Source organism: Gymnodraco acuticeps, unplaced genomic scaffold (assembly GCF_902827175.1).
Source record: "Gymnodraco acuticeps unplaced genomic scaffold, fGymAcu1.1, whole genome shotgun sequence".
In the NCBI taxonomy this organism is placed as follows: domain Eukaryota; kingdom Metazoa; phylum Chordata; class Actinopteri; order Perciformes; family Bathydraconidae; genus Gymnodraco; species Gymnodraco acuticeps.
Window position 1 is genome coordinate 525,423 of NW_022990737.1, and position 14,141 is coordinate 539,563.

Here is a 14,141-nt window from a genome sequence, read left to right on the forward strand (position 1 = left end):
AGTGACAGTTAGTAAGTCCCGCTAAACACTTACGTCAAGTAGAGAGAGGTTTGCGTAAACAGCACGTGAGACAGCATTAGCTCGGGACTGCGAAACTTTATACCTACTCTGCTGCCATGAATGTAATGATAGATTATCAGGAACAATTCTAAAGTGACTAATAGACATTGGATTAACCTTAAGAAGCGTTTTTATTCCCTTGAACACGAGCTTTGATCACAAAACAGCAACGGTAAGACATAATTATTGTTATGGTTTTGAAAACTGTTGTTTTTTTTCTTCTCTGTTCTGGTTGATATCTCAGTGAGTTTGTGTCCTACAGTGATGATAGTTATAACAAAAATAATCTGTGGAGTATCAGCTTTCAGATGATATGTAGTTTGTGCGGAAAATATTAAGTTTTAAAGATCGTTTTTGCTAGTTAGCACCGGAAGTAGCATCTGCCCGTTTTAGCTAAGGGCTAATGCTAACGCTTCTTGTGAGACTTGTTTTGTTTCGGTAAAAATGGTTCGTATAGTCAGTTAGCTGAGATTCTTCTCGTTAATCTGGTATAACACATTAATAGGTTTTTAAATATTAAGATGCCCTGAGACACAGTGTCGTGAAAAAAAAACCCAGGGTCCCCGCCGGCGGGGACCTTCGGGCTTAACAGGTTAAGGGTACTGGTATAGTACTTTTAAAACATTACTCAGCCCTAGGAGGTACACACACACATTCAAACACTCAGAAAAATACTCATGCTGACATGCAGACATATTGACGCACACTGATGCCTTGGGCAGAGTGGAGTAGCCCCTTGACACTGATCTACAGTCAGCGATTCATTACTCCCTCTAATGAGTTAGGTGAGATGGATGCTCTCAGAGCAACTACCCACCGTACTACTGCAATGCTGCAGCAAATTACACCCAGTGCAACTCTTGCAAACAAACGGACACTCTGAGGCATAAACAATCAACAAATCTCTCTCCTTATATCACCTTCCACATTGTTTGCCCACTTTATACCCAATCTCCATCTTTTCTTTCTCCCTACAGATCGCAGTCTGTGTTTTGACCATGCCTGACGGTGCGGCATTCGCTCTTGATCAATATTGAGAATGCAGTTATGGGGCGGTTAAGCTGGCAATCGTCTTCCGTGAAGCTGGCTGGTGATCCACATCCTCTTCATCTGCCTGTAATCGCTCACTGGGGAAATCAACAGATGAAGACAGACACAGGGAAGGAGAGAAATAACACCTATTCATTTATTGGAACTTTAGAAGTCAAATAAACACACACACAAGGTTAGGATGCTGTTTTATTGGTAACACTGACCTCTTCAACTCCATTTAGGGTTAAAGAACCACAGAAACATACCAGCCATACATCTAAATGCAGCATTTGTTAAAGATTATAGCAAGTGTGTTTGTGCAAATAAGGGATTCAACATATAATTAAATAATGTGTGTTATGTTTGTCGCTGGCTCAGGACGTCAATATGCTAAATTCTTAAATTCAGGGTGCCATGTTTCTGATTACATGCTACAAACCTTATGTAAAACAACTAGATGATGCGCACCAAGCACTGGCAGGAGATGGAGATGGCACAGCGGGAGCTCTGCACGTGTACTAATCATGCATAGGTAATTATGTTTTAACTAGGATTTGGCAGGAAGAAACTGGCAGCTAAAATAACGACCTGTGGGCTCAGCTTTGGATGAGCAGCGAAGCATGTGCACCGCTGACATTTCACAAATTGTGATGCTGGGACTGCACCAGTCCAAATGTTTTTAATGAGAGCTGTTTTACACTGTGTTAAAGTTGAATTTGCTCACATGTTCCAGAAGGATATTTCCCCCACATGAGGAAGGCTGTTATCAGTGTGGAGGGACTTTCTAAGGTAAAAAATAACTGGTTAGTCCGGTATATCCTTACAGGGCAACTGGAAACCGTTAGTAATTTTCATAAGGAGACAAAATGTGGAAAGGGAAAATAACTTTTTATGGATAGTCAAAAAAACTGACCAATTACTTGGAGTAAAGATATTTTCTTTAAAGAGGACATATTATGCTAATTTTCAGGTCAATCAGAGTAGACTCGGCTCTGGTATGAGTCAAAGGGTTAAAAGAGGTGCAGCAGCACAGGCAGTATGAGAAAAATAAAGAGCTTTTGAACATTAAAGCATGTAGACATATCAGAATAGAGGCACAACTGACACGATGGGCTCATAAGAACTCAGATGCTCGATTCCGTTGCTTTGTTATATTCTTTATTGTAAAGAACACAAAACTTTTCAATAATGACTTCTAGGATCTACTAGGACTCTCCATAGAATCACTAGGTTCAACTAGGTAATGCAAAACAGGTCTCTGGTAAACAGGCGACAAGACAAGACGAACCAACACAAGTAGTATTAATCATGCCCCTTTCGTCTCATTAGTATGCATGAAAAGTGACAGGTGGACACTGTAGTGAAATATTTGTATGTATTTATGTTAGCAAACTATGGATAAGCTTAAAATGGGAATCATTTGGGTACAACTGTGAGCTGGATTTGGGAACTGTTGACATGTGTTTTTGAGGACAAAGGAAGATGGGGGAAGGTGAGAGCATGTCTTGATTTGCATTCAACTTAGATCTTGTTACAGTGATTGGGGAAACCTAAGGTCGGAGGTGTTAGGGATATTTGGGGCTGCCAATCAAGGAGGTCCAAATGGGAGGATCTGATAACTCCTCCCATTGTCAAAGAGTATAAACACAGACACACACGCGGTGTTCAGCCTCTTTCCTCTGGCTGGCACACATGCAGGTAAATTCGGGATCCCAAAGATAACTGTATTGAATTTGTACTGTATTGATTGTATTGCATTGTCATATTACCATTAAAGTAGATTATTGTTTACTTGGTGGCACTGGATTCCTTCCTGTATTATAACCAGCTTGATAGGGACGCGCGGAGATTTGAAAAGCGGATGAGTTATCCCTTTAAATCTCTAACAAATGGTGACCCTCGACGTGCCAGATATAACGAAGCTGAGGAAGAATCCAGACGACCAGAATGGGTCGGGAACAAACGCTTTCAAACATCTCAGACAATCAGCAGGGCCCTGCACAACTCTACAAATAAAGGTATGCAGACGCCTGTTATGAAAACCGACTGTCTGTAATTGGATACACTAAAACTTTAGGATTGTCTGTAGGCGTTGCACAGTGTTTTTAAAGTTTAAATGGAATATACAATGCATATTTTACTATGTTAGGAAAGTTATATACAAAACGTGAACGTTGATCGCCAGGTAGACGGAAAGTCCTGCGTAACGTAAATAGAGCAGTTTGGCTCGGATCTGCAGGTAGTTTATTCCTGAGTGGCGTGGAGACGGTGCAGTTTGTTCGGTGCGAGGTTTGATTCCTGCACGACAAAACCTGGAAACACGATATTTTAGATCGGGTCGCCGTTTAAAACTGGGGTTAAATAACAGACCAAGGCTGAAAGCTAAAAGCCAGAGGTCTGTTATATGTTAAATCGAGGGAGAGCGTTTCCCTTTGTCTGTAAACTTCTGCTGCTGCCATCTAGTGGCTGAAAGGGGGTATCACACCCTTGACATTTTTATATGGTTTAGCTTCGAGCTTCGAGTTTAATCTGTAAACTTCTGCTGCTGCCATCTAGTGGCTGAAAGGGGGTATCACACCCTTGACATTTTTCATTACATTGCTGGCCGGTATTGAAGACGGGAAGCACGTTAATAGTAACAACGACAATAGCCCAGTATATTAATCAAAGTTAAAAAAGGAACATGTTGGCACCTTCTTACACATTGTGTAGCCGTACCGCCACCTTTCCAGAAACGGCACGGGAGTTAGAACTGATTTTGGAAAACTGGTACAAAACAATAAGAAATTGAACATTTTTTACAACGACAGCACCAGGAGATGAGTAAACTCAAGAATCTGTAGAGTGTAAATACATTGTGAAAAACACATTTTACACTCGAACTGTTTGCACATCATAGACAAGGAATTTAGACAATATAAATAAATGTTCAGAAAGTAGACATAGGCCTACACTTGATTCAAATTTCATTACTGTGATCCGATTGGTGTGCTCTGCAGGTTTACTATTGTTCGAAGTAACAGTGGGATTTAAAATGAGAGAAAATATGGGGATGTTTTTTTTCCGTAGTGTGTGGAATATGTGATGCTGGAAACATGTAAGTATTTCAGAGTTGTGTTGGGTAAATATGTAGCAATGGATGAAACAATTTTTAGAGTGAGTTTTTGTAATATCATTGGTAGACATTAATTATGTTGTTTAGATGGCATTTAACAACTAAGACAGATAGTATGATTAGAAAGAGACAGAGTGGAAAGGGTTGGATTTATTTAACCTCAGTGTGCTAGACTTCTTATAGGTAATTTGTACCGAGACCTGGACTCCCCCTCTGAGTTAGAAAGGCTTCGATCCCGACCTCCAAGCAGACAAAAGACCTAATCCAACAGGAGACTCCTCCTTCTCCATCGTACAGACAGAGAACCAGAGCTGAACCAACAACGACCTGAGGCATCCAGAACCATCTCCACCTGAGGCATCCAGAACCAAACCAGCATGCTGACAAAGAGGCAAACTCTCATCGGTCCCTCAAACAGGACATGAAGTTCCAAACTGCGCCGCGAGATTTGGCACAATAGCAGAGTGTGGGACATGAGAGCAGAATCCGCCCTCCATAAAAACAGCAGAGAGACTGTAAAGGAGGAGTGCAACAACAGTGGCATGATGGGGCTGCAGATGTAACTGGGCCAATGGCTGCCTAAAAAAGTTACAGCGGATGGATTCAACAGCTGATGGACTGAAGAGAAGACAGAATCAGAGGAGTTGGCATGGTCGATTAGAAGTGAGGAGGCCGGGGTCACGGCTTGAGAAAACCAGGGGAGGAGAAAAGGAGAACGGGAATGAGTGAGTTTACACATAAACACACTTATTCACAAAACGCACATTTAAATAACTTGAATTAACTTCATAAATGTATTAACCATGAATTAATCAAGTGGTAAATTAAAAATAGCGGTAAAGAGGAAACTATTAAAGTAAAATGAGAATCATCCTAAAACACACTGAGGGATAAAGGGGAAGACATGACAGAGTAGAACCATATTCTTCAATCTTTTAACAAATCATTCTTTAAGAGATTTTTATTCACGTGTGAATAAAGTAGTGATCTCATTGGTTACAATATTGATCACCATTAAAAGGATAGTTTTAGGAACCACTCTATAAGACAAATCTTTATTTGTATTAATAATGTTAAAGGGAGAGCTGGTGCCAAGCCACATATAAAATTCCAATCTAAAGTATTGATTTCACCATTGTAGCATAGTTATTACCATAGGAGGGCTTTAAGATGGAAATATAAAACGACTTCGGTTTTAAATCCTTGATAAAGGAGGGAGTAATTGTTGCATGTTCGGACACCCAAGGTTCCACACACTGCTAAAGAGTTCAACATTGTTTTTTAAGTAGACCAGAATTATAATGAGCTATGAAATGCAGAGCGACACAGATCCTAGTGATGTTTTGACTCAAGATAATAGTTATGTACACACGTTTCTGAAATAGATCATTAGACATTTTAATACTAATTGGGTGTAAATGGATTGCAGTAGTAGTGGTACTCGAAGGAAGTGAGTTTTGTACCAAGTTTCAGGAAAGGTGGGAGGCAGAAGTCCCAATGAAAAGTTAGAACCATCTTGAAAATCATAGTTGAAATCGTGAATTAATAAATGATAGCGCTACATATATACATATTTTTGTAGACAAAGGATACTGGCCTATGCTGAAATGTCAAAGTCTCTGCAGAGCATGACACATGGCCAAAAAAGACGGAGACCAACTGACCTTTGACCCTGACCGACAGTGTAACTTGACAAGGCACTGTGGATGACTGACTCTGGGGTGAACCTGACCAAACTTGACTTTACAACCTGACGGTGTGAGTGTGAATGTGAGTGTATGTCTGCATGTGATCAGTGCAACTGCATGATTCTAAAACAATAACTAACCAAGCATGTTTTTGGACTAACATATTATTTTGGAGCTCCAAGGGAAACGAGAGGTTTCCTAAAAATTCCACAGAAAGGGGAAACCGCACATGTGACCCGGTACTCTCACATGAGTTGGCGGTTTGCAAATGTAAAACTAAAATCTGAAGATTATGTTTCTTTTAGGCCTGAAGGACGGAGAGGAACACTTCTTTTCACTGAAGTGTTTACTGTGGAAAAAATGATAATGGATGTCAAATTGTAAATAATGTTCGTTATGTCCCTAACCAATTACCTGACCGTTTTTGTTCCCCTCCCATTACAGGGTTTTGTTACACATGATTTAATGTGTAAAAAGGGGGGAGTGTGTATAATGTATAAATGTCAACATGGCTGTAATATTCACAATTTAAATTTTTCTTTTAAGGATTGACAGAAACCTTCCGCCCCAACCCAGATGTTCAAACTGAGCATTGAATGTAATTAACCTGCTCCATATCTGGGGATAAGATACTGTTTGATGAATGTTGAGATGTTTCTAAATATTGATTTGAATTATAACAGGTAACACAGAAGCAGTGGCCAAGGGCCTACTGTGAGAGATAATAGAATACCGAAGAAGTTGACCTGTGATAATGAAACAATTTTGTAATATTTTAACAGACATTAGAGTAACTGAGGTTGGAAATGTAGAAAGAACATATTACAGTTAAAGCTAAAACATAGTAGTGTATTGAGACAGAATTTAATTTATACAACATCATGTAACTAGCCTGGTAAAGAAGTAAAAGCCATAGACTTTATTGTTTAGGTCATTATGGGGATATACATTTCATCTAAATTTAGAATAGAAAGACATTTGATGACAGTTTGTTGGAATTCTGTATTCATTTTTTCAGCGTGATAATATCTAAGCACTGACAGGTAAAAGCAGTATCACCAGGAAATCATTCACTTTGTTAGTATCGTGATTTTGGTTGTTTTTGAATCCATAACATTAGTGTGTTTCTTTACCAGAAACATTAGCAGTTCATATTATATTTAGATTTTAAATGGGATCTCAGGGATTTCATTTAAAAATAAACACGGATGCTTGTCAGAAATTCAGAGCTATTGAAATATGTTATTTAGTTTACCTAAAGATGTTGGGGTTCTTATTTAGTTGGCACAATCCAAGTATTACGATTCTGAAGCTGCACTGGCAGATAGGAGGTCTACAATTAATTTGGAAAACCTGTTCACAGACGGCTGTTGTTTCAAGACACCCCACCAACAGGCTCCAAGTGGGTCAAAACAGCTGAGCGTAGGCTTGAGGGAGTTGTATCAGATTTCTCCACACAGGTCGCTGGCGCCAAAAGGGGGACCCGAGAAGCACGAGGCCGACACAGCAGAGTTTGTCTGGCTGAAAGTCATCAGGACAAAGTGGCTCAACCCCAGGCTCTCCGGCCCCGACCGAGTGACCCAGCGGACCTTTTATGCCGTCTGCCTAGGAGAAAAGGGGGACAGCTCGTACCACGGGAGCCAGTGTGCGGCGGGGAAACCACCTGCTAGGACCAGGGGACGACATCAGGACGGACGTGGCCCTGGCAGACGTGGACTACTCGGAAGCAGCGGACTGGAGGAGCAGGACCCTGGAGACATCCTTACAGCAGACGACCCGGGAGGCATCATCAGCGGGCCGGAGAAGGAGGATCGGGAAGACATCTCTACAGCATCGACCGGGAAGCCGCCATCAGCGGGCCGGAGGAGGAGGAGGAGGAAGACATCTCTCTAGCAGGCAGCCCAGAAGCTGCCGTCAGCGGATCGGGGGGACAAAGACACGGCAAGCCAGGACGGCACAGGGGACTTGTCGAGGCAGCAGAGGAGTCTACTTCTCTCTGATCAGTTCCACCCGTGAAGGGAAAGCCGCATCTCCCCCTCCCTATTAGCTGTCCTTGTGGGCTATTCCTCCGAGGGGGGGGGGGGGGGGGGGGGGCTGATGATTCTAGCACTCAGCTGCCCGCTCATGGTTCCTTCACTGCCAGGGAAAGTGGTGTTCTGTCTCCATGAAGGTTTCAAGTACTCTAAATACCAGCTTCGGATGGATTTATACAATGTTTGGGGGACGGACACAGTAGAAAAGAATGACAGTGGGTATCTTTCAAAATGCCTTGTTTAAGTTTATCTCTGGAGAAAGAGATAAAAAGGGGGATTTGTAGTGAAATATTTGTATTCATATTAGCAAACTATGGATACGCTTAAAATGGGAATAATTTGGGTAAAACTGTGAGCTGGATTTGGGGCCTGTTGACATGTGTTTTTGAGGACAAAGGAAGATGGGAGAAGGTGAGAGCATGTCTTGATTTGCATTCAACTTAGATCTTGCTACAGTGATTGGGGAAACCTAAGGTCGGAGGTGTTAGGGATATTTGGGGCTGCCAATCAAGGAGGTCCATATGGGAGGATCTGATAACTCCTCCCATTGTCAAAGAGTATAAACACAGACACACACACGGTGTTCAGCCTCTTTCCTCTGGCTGGCACACGTGCAGGTAAATTCGGGATCCCAAAGATAACTGTATTGAATTTGTACTGTATTGATTGTATTGCATTGTCATATTACCATTAAAGTAGATTATTGTTTACTTGGTGGCACTGGATTCCTTCCTGTATTATAACCAGCTTGATAGGGACGCGCGGAGATTTGAAAAGCGGATCAGTTATCCCTTTAAATCTATAACAACACGCCCCCCAATTATGCAAATGAGCTAAGTCCCGCCTCCCATGGTTCGAGATCCTTTGATGTGAGGGGTGAGGTGTCATCACACGTAGGTGTGAAATGCCCCCCTGTGTAGCACCTTTGTTCGAGATCCTTTGATGTGTGTTATCAGATAGGTGTGAAAAGCCCCCTGGGTAGCGCCTTTGTTGTCTAATTATTTGATGTGTTGATTAAGTCTCTTTGAAGTTGTGTTGTATGGCCCCTGCCCCCTCACACCCCTTTGTAGTCTAGTCCTTTGATGTGTGTTATAGCAGGTAGGTGTGATATAAGCCTTTGATGTTAATCTAGGTGTTGATTAAGGTAGACTCTTTGAAGTTATGATGTCTGGCCCCCTGCCCCTCAGAGCCCTTTGTTGTCTAATCTAATTAGCCTTTGGTGTTTGCCCTTTGATGTGAGGTGTTATAACAGGCAGGTGTGACTTCACACTGGTGTGCTATAAACCTTTGATGTTAATCTAGGTGTCTCTTTGAAGTTATGCGTGAGACTGTCTACCTGCGCCCTCCCAGCCTCTCCCCCTTCTCTACCCCTTCCTGGGGCTATGACGCCAGCAGATAGTGGGGGATGGAATTAGGTGAAAATAGAAATATGCGCAAAACTAAATAAAAAAGACAGTCATTTACACTTACCAAGTCACCTTTTTAAAAAATAAAAATGGCAAGAGACGCCTCGAATGGGGTTTTTAATCAGCCTTTGCCAACTTACCGCCATACGTCCGGAGCACCAGTCAAGAAACGAATGCAGCAGCAATGCGGGGGTCAGCCTGTGCACAAACTTATCTCGTGCCCTCTTTTGGTCATGTGCGCGCGTTTCATGTGTGTTGGAGGAGGGGCTCTGTGAGGAAATACGCTCAATCTAAATCTTTTGTCCGAAGGAATCGAACTCGTCCTTATTGGGACTTTTGGAGGGGTCTTTTTTTTCTTTTAATGGGTGATCTGTCAAAGGGTATGCTGTCAATCATTCTTAAATCTCTTGAACTAGGAATCTTAGAAATGCGTCTTAATCCTCCCAATCCTAGCTTTTCCTCCTCCTACTCATCGTCATCATCCCACTCAGCATGACTCTGCCTCCCCCTCAACATAACAAGTCCCGCCCTCCTCACCAGATCATTTAAAAGTAAGGGGATGGAAATAGATGAAAAAATAAATACGCTCAAACTAAATACAAGCCAGTCATTTCCACTCATCAAGTCACCTTTCAAAAAAGAAAAATGGCCAAGAGACGCCTCAATATGGGTTTAATCAGCCTGTGACAACTTACCGACACCCGTCCGGAGCGCCAATCAAGAAACGACTGCAGTATCTGGGCCGGGTTCAGACGCCTCCAGCCGAAGAACTTCATGAAGAATGGACTCTGAAAAATGGCGATGTTTGGGGTTATGTATTCAACTATATGGCGAATGAACTGCATTTCTACAATCTGAAGAATGGAAAAACGTATGGACCCCGTAGTGTTAAAGCGACACTGACCTCAACAGATTGGGCTGTGTTAACTCTGGTGTCCTCCAGAGATCTCCACGCAACCACTGTATCGGAAGAAGTAGTGCATCAAGAAACAGGCGTGGAACCAGCGGTGTACAAGATATTTGCAAATAAAAGCAAAGAAACCCAGACAGCATGCGAGATCAAAGAAGAGTTTGCACCGCTGCCCCTCAAGGTGGAGGAAGAAGAAGGAGATATTTCCCCGCCGCCAGAAGTGAGAAGAGTCCTGACAAGCACCGTCTGGGAAACTATCGGGGCGATAGTATTACCGCGCAAGCCGTATGGTGACGTTGGGGAAGGACCCCTCTGATGATTTTGTTTTGGAGTATTTCAACTCTACATGCAGGGTTTTTCAGACATCCTTGCGGGTGCCTCTGACTGCTTGGCTGAAAATGATTGATGGAAAAGCTACAAAGCTTAAAGAACTTTTTAAACAGTCAGACATCGATCGACATTATACTGGTGAAAAAGACTCTCACTTTTGCAGAGGACTCCGCCTCCCAATCAACATAACAAGTCACACCCTCCTCACCAGATCATTTAAAACTAAGGACCCCTCAAAGAAAAGCATTGTGTTTTTCTACCTATGTAAAAAGAGCGTTGGGGTTGTCTTACGAAAATGTGTTATCTCTGTATCAAGATGATGTGTTTAAAAATGAATTTTGTGAAAAATACCAACTGTGTGAGAGAGGTCATAAAGACACTCATTTTAACCACAGTGTTTGTTCTCTACAAATGTTTTAAGATTGTTACAAAATGTAAAAAATTAAAATAAAAAGGTCTGGAGACTAAATTAATTCAGGTGACTGTCTTTATTAGGAAAACAAAAATATAATACAAATGGTTTAGGGGGTAAAAATGTAACCATCTTGGACTTAATAGTCTAACAAAATACTTTATCTGAATACATTTTTTCTTTTTAAGCGCACTTTTTGAAATTATTTATTTGTTATTTCAGTGGAACAATCCAGTTTTTGTTAACATCAATGCTTTTTTCTCTTTTCTTGTGTTACTAAGATACTTTTAGACACACTTTGGCGTATGCAACACTTGTTCAGTTAAACAAGGTTTTTTCTTTTCTGATAACCTTACATATTTTAGTTATTTTCTGCTACCAAGATACTTTAAGATACACCTTGATGTACGCAACACTTAACAAAAGGGTATAATATGAAGTACTTGGTAAGGAATGGGTTTTTCTTTAAGGGGTGCAAAACTTTAGAACAGGGTAAAATATTCATTAATTTGTAATGAATTGAGTTTTCTTTCTTTTTGATTTTCAACATACTATTTGTACACAATGACTTTTCCATATTTCTGACAAACTATACTTTTTTGACTTTTTCCGTAAAATCTTGACAAACTATTACTTATTCTTAAATGTTGACCTATTGCTGCTTGGTTGGAGATGATAGATGAAAAAGCTACAACGCTTAAAGAACTTTTTTTTTTTAAAACTCTCAATTCTATAAATGACTAGAAAAACCAAGACTCCCCCCGCGAGTTGCAGCCAGAAACAGACTCCTGGACTACCATCATCACCACCATTTTGGACACCCGAATCTTGCAATACTACTGCTGCTGATTTTGCTCCTTGGGCCAAAACGTCTCTGTTTATGGACACAGTGAAATCGGTGTTGGTTGATATTGTGGAGAGGGTGATACATCGGTACAGAGAATAAATATGCAACGGGTGCCGAGTCAGTCACCCCGGCCAGAGGCAACACGATTTTCTGAATGACATGTCCGATTTTTACTTCAGAAACAATTACAACGCGTTAATGAAAAGACTCTGGCTCACCGACTTCATTACTGAGATCGACCAGACTCTTATTGATAAAGACATTTTCACGGATGATTGGAGGATCCAAGGCGCTTCGGAGGCTTTTCTTCACAATCTCAAAAATTGCAGACGCCTCAAGGAGAGACTTGAAAAGATCCATGCTGAGTTGGATGGAGAAGAAGAAGCCTAATAACCAGCAGTTGACTGAAGCCAGGGACTTGTTCGATACATTGACTTTTTTTTTCTTTAAAGTAAAATAAAAATGAAATAGCCTCAAAATCACAAACTGCCATTAAGAGTCAGATTCTTAACGAAATCTACTGAGACAAAGTACTTAATTATCTACTTTTCAGTTTTTATACACAAAGGTGTATCTTTCAGTAACTTTCTCAGAGAATTTAAGCATAAATCTGTCAAATGTTCAAAACAGCCTTGTTTCAATGAAATAGCCTCAAAATCACAAACTGCCATTAAAAGTCAGAATCCTAACGAAATCTACTCAAACAGAGTACTTCATGGTAGTGGTCAGCTTTTTTTATACACAAAGTGTATCTTTCAGTAGCTTTCTCAGAGAATTAAGCGTAAATCTGTCAAATGTTCAAAACAGCCTTGTTTCACTGAAATAGCCTCAAAATCACAAACTGCCATTAAGAGTCAGATGCTTGACGAAATCTAATAAAACAGAGTGCTTTCATGGTAGTGGTCAGCTTTTAAACATAAAAGTGTATCTTTCAGTATCTTTTTGAGAGAATTAAGCGTAAATCTGTCAAATGTTCAAAACTGCCTTGTTTCACTGAAATAGCCTCAAAATCACAAACTGCCATTAAGAGTCAGATGCTTTACGAAATCTAATAAAACAGAGTACTTTCTACAGATGACTCCTCCCACTCAACGCAATAAGTCCCACCCCACTCAGCAAATCATATAAAACTAAGGACCCCCACTAAGACGACCTTTGAAAACTAGCCATGAATCTGAGAAAAACCAAGTCTGATGTAGCCTCCCCTTATTATCGCCAGGATAACGGATACGGGCTTAATGACTGGATGTTACAAAGTAGGGGAGAGGATGTTCCCGAAGAAGAGCTCTCCTCTATATCATATCCATGTAAGGTCTTTAGGACAAAAGAGGACCATGATAACATGACATATGAAGAATATCTTTCTTTAAAAGATGGTATTATAGATAACCTTTATAGAAACAGTATATCTCATACCACTCGCCAAGATCGCAAACGACAATTAGCAGAAAAGAAAAGAAAAAGTAAAGAAAAACGAAGAAAAAGAAAAATGAAAAGCAGAAGAAAAATGAAAAGCAAACGCAGAATGCGAATGAAAAGAAAAGGGACCATAGGACGGAAAACCAAAAAGACAAGAAGAAGGAAGGTGAAAAGAAAAAGGAACAAAGTGAAGAAATTTAAACTAGAGGATGCTGATGGTGTTGTAGAGCCATTACCGGATCATAATAATCTTATAGATCATCTACCGCTAACCGACTGCTGCGAGTGTGTTGAGCAAATACCAAAAGCAATGGCAGAGCTTTGCTTCAGTATAATGAGAGAAAAATCGCGATACTATGGAATTGGCCAAATTGGCGAGAGTGCCAGAACATGCATTAAAAGACTGTTGGAGGATCTCTATTCTAGTATCGGTTGTCATTACATCGAAGGATATGCCAAAACGTGTGACGACATAGAAAAAGCTTTTGAAGACAATTATATGGTACCTGTCCTTACAGCTAAACAAATCCTACGCCAGGTATTCAACAGACCACAAGAAGCCCCAGAAAGGATTACATTCAGAGCTAATAATGGTGAAACCGAAGAAGAAGCAAAGCAGATTATAATCGTTGCGGGTGAAAGGATAGATAATTTGCATGTGATGTTAATGCATTTATCTGATATAAAAAATGCATTCGTATACTTCCAAGAGACCCCTAAACATCTACTTGGGCAATGTGAATTGAACGATAAACCGATCACTGTAAATGAAACGCGGAGAGAAGCAGCAGTGCAAATCGTTAAGTCTATTACCTTGTAGCCTATGCACTACGACATTAACTTGGTAAAATGTAATGTGGTTTTTTTAGGGCTGTCAGTCGATTAAAAT